Source organism: Zalophus californianus, chromosome 17 (genome assembly GCF_009762305.2).
Source record: "Zalophus californianus isolate mZalCal1 chromosome 17, mZalCal1.pri.v2, whole genome shotgun sequence".
NCBI classification, from domain to species: domain Eukaryota; kingdom Metazoa; phylum Chordata; class Mammalia; order Carnivora; family Otariidae; genus Zalophus; species Zalophus californianus.
The window spans coordinates 4,468,701-4,475,772 of NC_045611.1; positions in this window are offsets into that span (position 1 = coordinate 4,468,701).

The following is a 7,072-nucleotide window of genomic DNA, read 5'->3' on the forward strand; positions in this document are numbered from 1 at the left end:
CCGGACGAGCCACGTGGCCCCTTTGAGCCTCGGTTCCTTGTCTGTAATTGAAGGAGAAGGCTAAGATCTCACCCCCAGGGAGGGCCCAGGGAGTGCATCCCAGGATGGGGAGGAGAGCTTGAGGGCGCCACTGCCTTTGGGATCCGCGTGGGTCTTGGATGATCTCTAAGCCCTTTATTTTCCTTTGCAGAATGGGCTCCTGCACTTGCTAATCATGGGACCCGGGGCAGGCCTCTTACATTTTCCGAACCTTAATTTACAGATCTGTAAAATGCCCACCATGTTAGCACTTCCTTCATAGTGAAATGGAGGGTATGCTGGTGGTATCCTCATCATCATAGGGAAGTTGCTGCACTCCACTGGCTCCCAGAGTAGATGCGTGAATGTGCCTCCAAGTGGATGTCTTGAAACTGTGAGGAGCTTTGGCTCCAGGTGGCACTGGAATCCATAACAAGACCCACCACTTAGGAGGGAGGTGGCTTTGGGGAAGGCTGTGCCTCTCCTCTGTGCCTCAGTTTCCTTATCTATAGAGTGGGCTTCTTAACTATAAGAACTATAAAACATGACATGGGCGTTTGTCCATTAAATTGTGCTGCCCTTTTTGAGCAAATATATGCCACCTCTACCTCAACTCCCTATCGCGTGTCTACCTCACCTGCATTCAATCCAACAGGCACTTCTGCTGGCCCTTCTTGTTTCTCCTGCATCTTGTCCCTTGACTGCAAGAAAACAGGCTACCAGCATGATGCTGCCCGGCTCCACCAATTTCAACAAAGGCCTAGGAATAATAGAAAAAGCAAAATTCTGGCACGAGTTGGTCCAGATTTGAATCTCAGGCTTGTTCCTTCCAAATGCATGGCCTTCGGCAACTTTCTTCACCTCTCTCTACCTCAGTTTACTCATCCACAAAATGGGGATGGCACTATCTACCCCTGAGTAGGGTCCCAGCAGGAAACAGGTGGCACCTTCAAACTGAGTGATTTGGGGAGACTTTGATAACCATCCTATTTACAAAAATGTGGGCAGGGTGCCGAGAAACATGAAGGGATGGTGCAGCTGCCCAAGATTAGCAACAGTGAGAAATTGCTACCATCCAAGGCTTGGAAGGCAAGAGGAGGGAGCAGTTACCCAGAGAAGGTAGCTGTATGGAGCTGAGAACTGCAGGGAAGGGAAACGGAATGGATGCCACAGACGCAGATTCCTGGGTTGAGAATCCGAAGGAGAAGGCAGGAGGGTGGAGAGAGGGTCTGGGGGAGCAAAGGGAAGATACAGGGAACCAACCGCACGGTCCTGTAATGTTTGCACAGGTAGAGTTCCTAATAGTACTATCTAGTCCCTGACATAGTAGGTCCTCAGGAAATTTTATTACTAATATAAAAAGATACATGGGAACTCAGCTCACTTAATTCTCAGGTCCTTTCCAACTGGCATTCTGAGATTTTGAGGTAGTATTGGATCCAGGGAGGAAGAATGCCTTGTTGGCATAGAACTTCATATTCTCCCAAGGGTGTCAATCAGGCGTGGTTTCTCCGGGCGGTGCAGCTTCCATGAGCACGGAGTGATGTGTTGGCCAGGTTCCTTTCCCTTTAAGCCCAACCTCTTGCATCCCATCACAGTGGTCTCTGCTCCAGCTCAGAGATGTCAAGGCAAGAATTTGTGGATCAGGTTTAAGAACACCCAGAGCATTCAGGAAGAAAACTCTGGGTAGATGATATTGTGGAAGACCTGGACCTGTTGGTATGAAAAACAAAAATGGAGTGGACCACAGAGAAAGCGGTTAAAGTGATGTGACTGGGAGCAGCTGAATGGGTGGGTACCTTTAGGCTTAACCTTATTTGATTTTCATTTTTGTGGCATTGTGATCAGCCTGCATACCTGTCTGCTAATTCTCTTAATGTGTTGCGACTTTGCCTGGTTTTTATGCAATTTTTATAAACATTTCAATGGCACTAGAAAAGTTGGTGTAGGGCGCCTGGGTGGCTCAGTTGGCTAAGCGACTGCCTTCGGCTCAGGTCATGATCCTGGAGTCCCGGGATCGGGTCCCGCATCGGGCTCCCTGCTCGGCGGGGAGTCTGCTTCTCCCTCTGACCCTCTCCCCTCTCGTGCTCTCTCTCTATCTCATTCTCTCTCTCAAATAAATAAAATCTTTAAAAAAAATAGAAAAGTTGGTGTATTCTTTGTAAGGGTATTGGTAAGCTGCACTCTTCTTTGCAAATCAGTTCTGTAGCTATTCATCCTAACTTTCTAGTGACATTGTTCATGTCCTTACTTTTGACTACTTGATCTGACACAGGAAGAAAATGAAGAGTTTAAAATTTCCCGGTCTAATTGCTTTCCTGTCCACTTGTTTCCTTGTATGTCTGAAGTTCTGCTTTTTGTATTATGCTTCCCTGTTGGTTAGGGCATATAATTTACCTGCTCATGATGACTCTTGTAATTGTTTAATGCCTCCTGTATCTCATTAAAACATATCCCTTAAATTCCACTTTGTAGAATTACTATTGCCAGTGTTTCTTCTCCATGGTTTAAGTCTGCATGATCTAAACTTGGGATCTTATTTTTATCTGTTTTGTTTCATTTCCCCCTAGAATGTAAGCTCTGTGAGAGCAGGGGACTATTACGTCTTCATCATTGTGTGTCTGCTCAGTGTTTACCATGGTAGATGATGTTCCTGCAACATGTTAAATGCCCCCCAAATATTTATTTGGTGTGTGTCTCTCTCTCTCATAAACTGTAGCTCTTGAACTTTATTCTTAATCTGAGATTATTTCCTTTATAATGTGGAAATGTATTGTGTCTACACTGTTATAGTTGTTACCATTAGACTGACTTCCATCATCCTCTTTCCTGTTTTATTTCCATGCCATTGTGAGGCAAGCACTCTGCTATTTGCTGTCATCTTTTACTTTGATTTCAGAATAAATATCCCACTGAAAATTCTATCAGGAATCTGAAAGCATTTCAGAAATAGAGACAAATATTTATACCATCTGTTTTGATTTCTTTTTACAGTGTAAAGGAGTTTTTTCATTTTCATTTTTCTTTTTCTAACTTTTGCTTTTCTTCATAATCTTAGTAATTTAATCTGATTACATAAACCTTATGTTTTTTCTTTTTGTTGTTGTTGTTGTATGTTCTCCACTTTCCCCCAGAATCATACCTCCTCTTTATATTTGTTTTTGAACATCCATTCTTAGCTCTGTCCCTTTGTTTGGATTCCATGATCCTCACCACTGACTTCAAGATTGTTTCCTTCAAGAGTTTTCTTACTGCCTTCAGCTGGCCAAAATCTGAGTCCACTCTGAAGGAATCAAGTCAGGCAAGATGGTTTGCTGGGAAACTTTTTGAGTTTGTGGCTCTGACAGTGATGCCCATGCTTTGGCCTGTATTGAGAGTCAAGGGCGGGACTCAGACAAAAGCATCCAGCCTTTCCTGAAATATCTGCTCTGGGCACCTTGAACAATGAGTTCACACTCTTCAACTCTCATTCACTATATGAAAGTGGTGTCATTTCATTTCCATAAATTATCTCCCAACAATACACCCTATTGGAAAGATGTGATGCAATCCTAAGGCATCTGAAATTTATTTGGTAATAAACTTCACTCACAAATTATAAGGTTGGCATTTTGAAGGCATCCTTTTCCAAAAGGGTACGCCATACAAAGGGTATTGTGTGGCATGTGTGTGCATGTGGGTGTGCATTTAATTTTAAGAATTAGTTTTAAGTTATGGCTCTTTATGCAAACCCTCAATTGTTTGTTTTTTTAATGGCCATGCACACAGGCAATAATATAATCATTTCAGAGATGAAGAAATTGGAATTTTAGGGGGGGGAGGTTACTTTCATTCATTCGGCAAATAGTTTTTTTGTTTTTGTTTTTGTTTTAAGATTTTATTTATTTGAGAGAGAATGAGAGATAGAGAGCATGAGAGGGAAGAGGGTCAGAGGGAGAAGCAGACTCCCTGCTGAGCAGGGAGCCCGATGTGGGACTCGATCCCAGGATTCCAGGATCATGACCTGAGCCGAAGGCAGTCCCTTAACCAACTGAGCCACCCAGGCGCCCCTCAGCAAATAGTTTTAAGCACCTGTTATGTGGCCATGGACCCCTGAACACAAAAGATGGTTCCCACACTTTTGTATTTTCTCTCCTAGTAGGTGTGATAGGCTGCAAATAAATTGATGTGTAACGTAGTGTCAGGCAATGAAGGTAGTGGGTTGAGTAATGGTTACCCCAAAGACATATGTCACATCCTAACCCACAGAAACTGTGATTGTAGCCTTATTTGGAAAAACAATCTTTGAAGACATCATTAAGTTAAGAATCTCAAGATTAACTGGATGTGCGGTACATCCAATGACTGGTGTCCTTCCTTATAAGAGACAGAAGAGGAGGGGGCACCTGGCTGGCTCAATCCGTGGAGAGTACAACTCTTGATCTCGGGGTCATGAGTTTGAGCCCCACTTTGGGTGTAGAGATTACGTAAAAATAACATTTTAAAAATCTTAGAGAGAGAGAGAAGAGGAAAGACGCAGACACAGAGAGCAGGCCACATGAAGATGGGGCAGAGGTGGGAGGGACGCAGCCATAAGCCAAAGAGCACCTGGGGCCACCAGAAGCTGGAAGAGGGAAGGAAGGATTCACCCCTTGAGCCTTCGGAGGGAGAACGGCCCCACCCACACCTCGGTTTGAGATCAATTTCTGTTGTGTGAAGTGCACCAAAACTATGGTCACACACACACACGGCCAATTTCTGGGCATTGTTCAGGTCACACTCTCCTTGTTACTTCTTCCATAGTCGTTTGCCAAAATGAGGGGGAATGTTGGCTGAGTACTTCCTATAGCTGCAGGCATTTCTGGGCTTCCAAGGGACTTCATTTAAGCAGGAGGGAGCAGGCACAGTCCCGTGGAACAGGACACCTGGTGCTAAGTGAGTGTGCCCTGGGACTTGTTTAATCCCAAGAGGTAAATACATAGCACGGATGCTACAGCTCCTCCTTTTACACACCCATGGTGGACATTGCCACTCACTCATGGGGTGACACCTCCCCGTTGGCTGGGACAGGCCTAGGAAATCTTGTCCTTGTCATTTTCCTTACCTACAGTTGTTCGGACCTGGCACATGAATAAAGCTATTTACCAAAAGATTTCCAGAAGAGGAAGGAATGATCTCAGGCAGTGGGAGTCATGGAACCTTCTAGAAGGTTCCATATGCATGGTATGGCTGAAAGAGAAGATTCCTGTGCATCAAGTCCATCATTTACACTAGAGTTCGCTCTTGGTGTTGTATATTCTGTGGGTTTTGACAAATGTGGAATGTCATGGATCCACCATCATAGTATCATACAGATGGTTTCACTGCCCCAAAAACTCCCCTGTGCTCCACCTTCCCTCACCCCAAACTGCTGTCAACCACTGATCCTTTCACCATCTCTATAGTTTTGCTTTGCTGTCTTACTGTTGGAAATTTGACTCTCCTTCCAAATCTACTCTCCTTTAAAAAATTCAAGAGCAGGACGCCTGGGTGGCTCAGTTGGTTAAGTGGCCAACTCTTGATTTTGGCTCAAGTCATGATCTTGGTGTCGTGCGATTGAGCCAGGCATCAGGCTCCGTGCTCAGCATGGAGTCTGCTTGAGATTCTCTCTCCCTCTCCCTCTCCCCCTCCCCCTGCTCTCTCTCTAAAATAAATAAATCTTAAAAAAAATTCAAAAGCATTCAGACCCATCACCCAGAGTCAGAGAATTTCAGTCCGAGGCAAAAACACCCAGCGCCTTCCATATCTCCGCTCACCAGCGCCTGCTCCCCGTGGTCACTTGGAGGTGACCCCCGTGTTTGGCTGGGAGGGCCCCAGCTCTAGCACTGATAGCCCTGGCGTCCTGGAGAAGCTCTCAATCCCAGCACGGTTAGCTTTCCTCCCCCACCCCCGTGCTGTTCGGAGACTCTCACCTGCTCCTGCCGCCCCCTTTTCCTCAGTTACAGTCTGGACTCTTACACACCACAGCAGGGCCACCAAGCCCTAGCCCCTGGCTCTCTCCCCGCCTCCCCAAGCAGGCCCTTCTCCTGGGCCCCAGGAACAGGCACCTCCCCGGCAGCCAATGCCGAGAACACTAGCTGGAACACTCCCCAGCAGCCCCCTCACTCCAAACCCTTGCCCCAGGTTTTAACTGGCTGTGGCTTCTGCCAAGAGGCCCCTCTGGATCTCTGGACCAGGTGAGAGGGGAGGGATGGACCAGGACTCCCCTGAGTCAGGGGCATCCCTCCCCTCCCTGCGGCTCCCACAAACTCACGGCACGTTATTACATATATGAGTTTCAAAGAAGGTGCAGAGCACAAACAGCCCAGAAACAAGGACAGAATGTGGCAGATCCATGCAATGGAATAGTGTTCGGCCATAAAAAAGGCAAGAAGTACTGATCACGCTTCAACGTGGACAAACCAGGAAAATGTTCTGAGCGAAAGGAGCTAGACCCAAAAGGCCATGCGCTGTAGACTCCATCCTTATGAAACATCCAAAATGGTCAAATCCACAGAGACAGAGAGCAGATGAGTGGTTGCCAGGGGCTGGGAAGAAAGGAAAATTTGGAGATAATAGAGTTTCTTTTGGGGGGTGATAATATTCTGAATAAAGTAGAGGGGATGGTCACCAGACTCTGTGAATATACTAACCCACTGATCTGCGCACATTAACGGTGGAAATGGTGAATTTGATGTTACGTGAATTTTTTTTTTAAGATTTTATTTATTTATTTGAGAGAGAGAGAATGAGAGATAGAGAGCATGAGAGGGAAGAAGGTCAGAGAGAGAAGCAGACTCCCTGCTGAGCAGGGAGCCCGATGCGGGACTCAATCCCGGGACTCCAGGATCATGACCTGAGCCGAAGTCAGTCGCTTAACCAACTGAGCCACCCAGGCGCCCTGTTACATGAATCTTATCTCAATAAAGATGTATATTACAAGGAGACCCTGTATACGTATTTACTGAATGGAAAATGAATGAGTTTATATGTAGTTAAACTGGGAAACCTGATCGGAAGTTAAATGAACAATTCCTATTGGCTTTTTTTTTTTTTT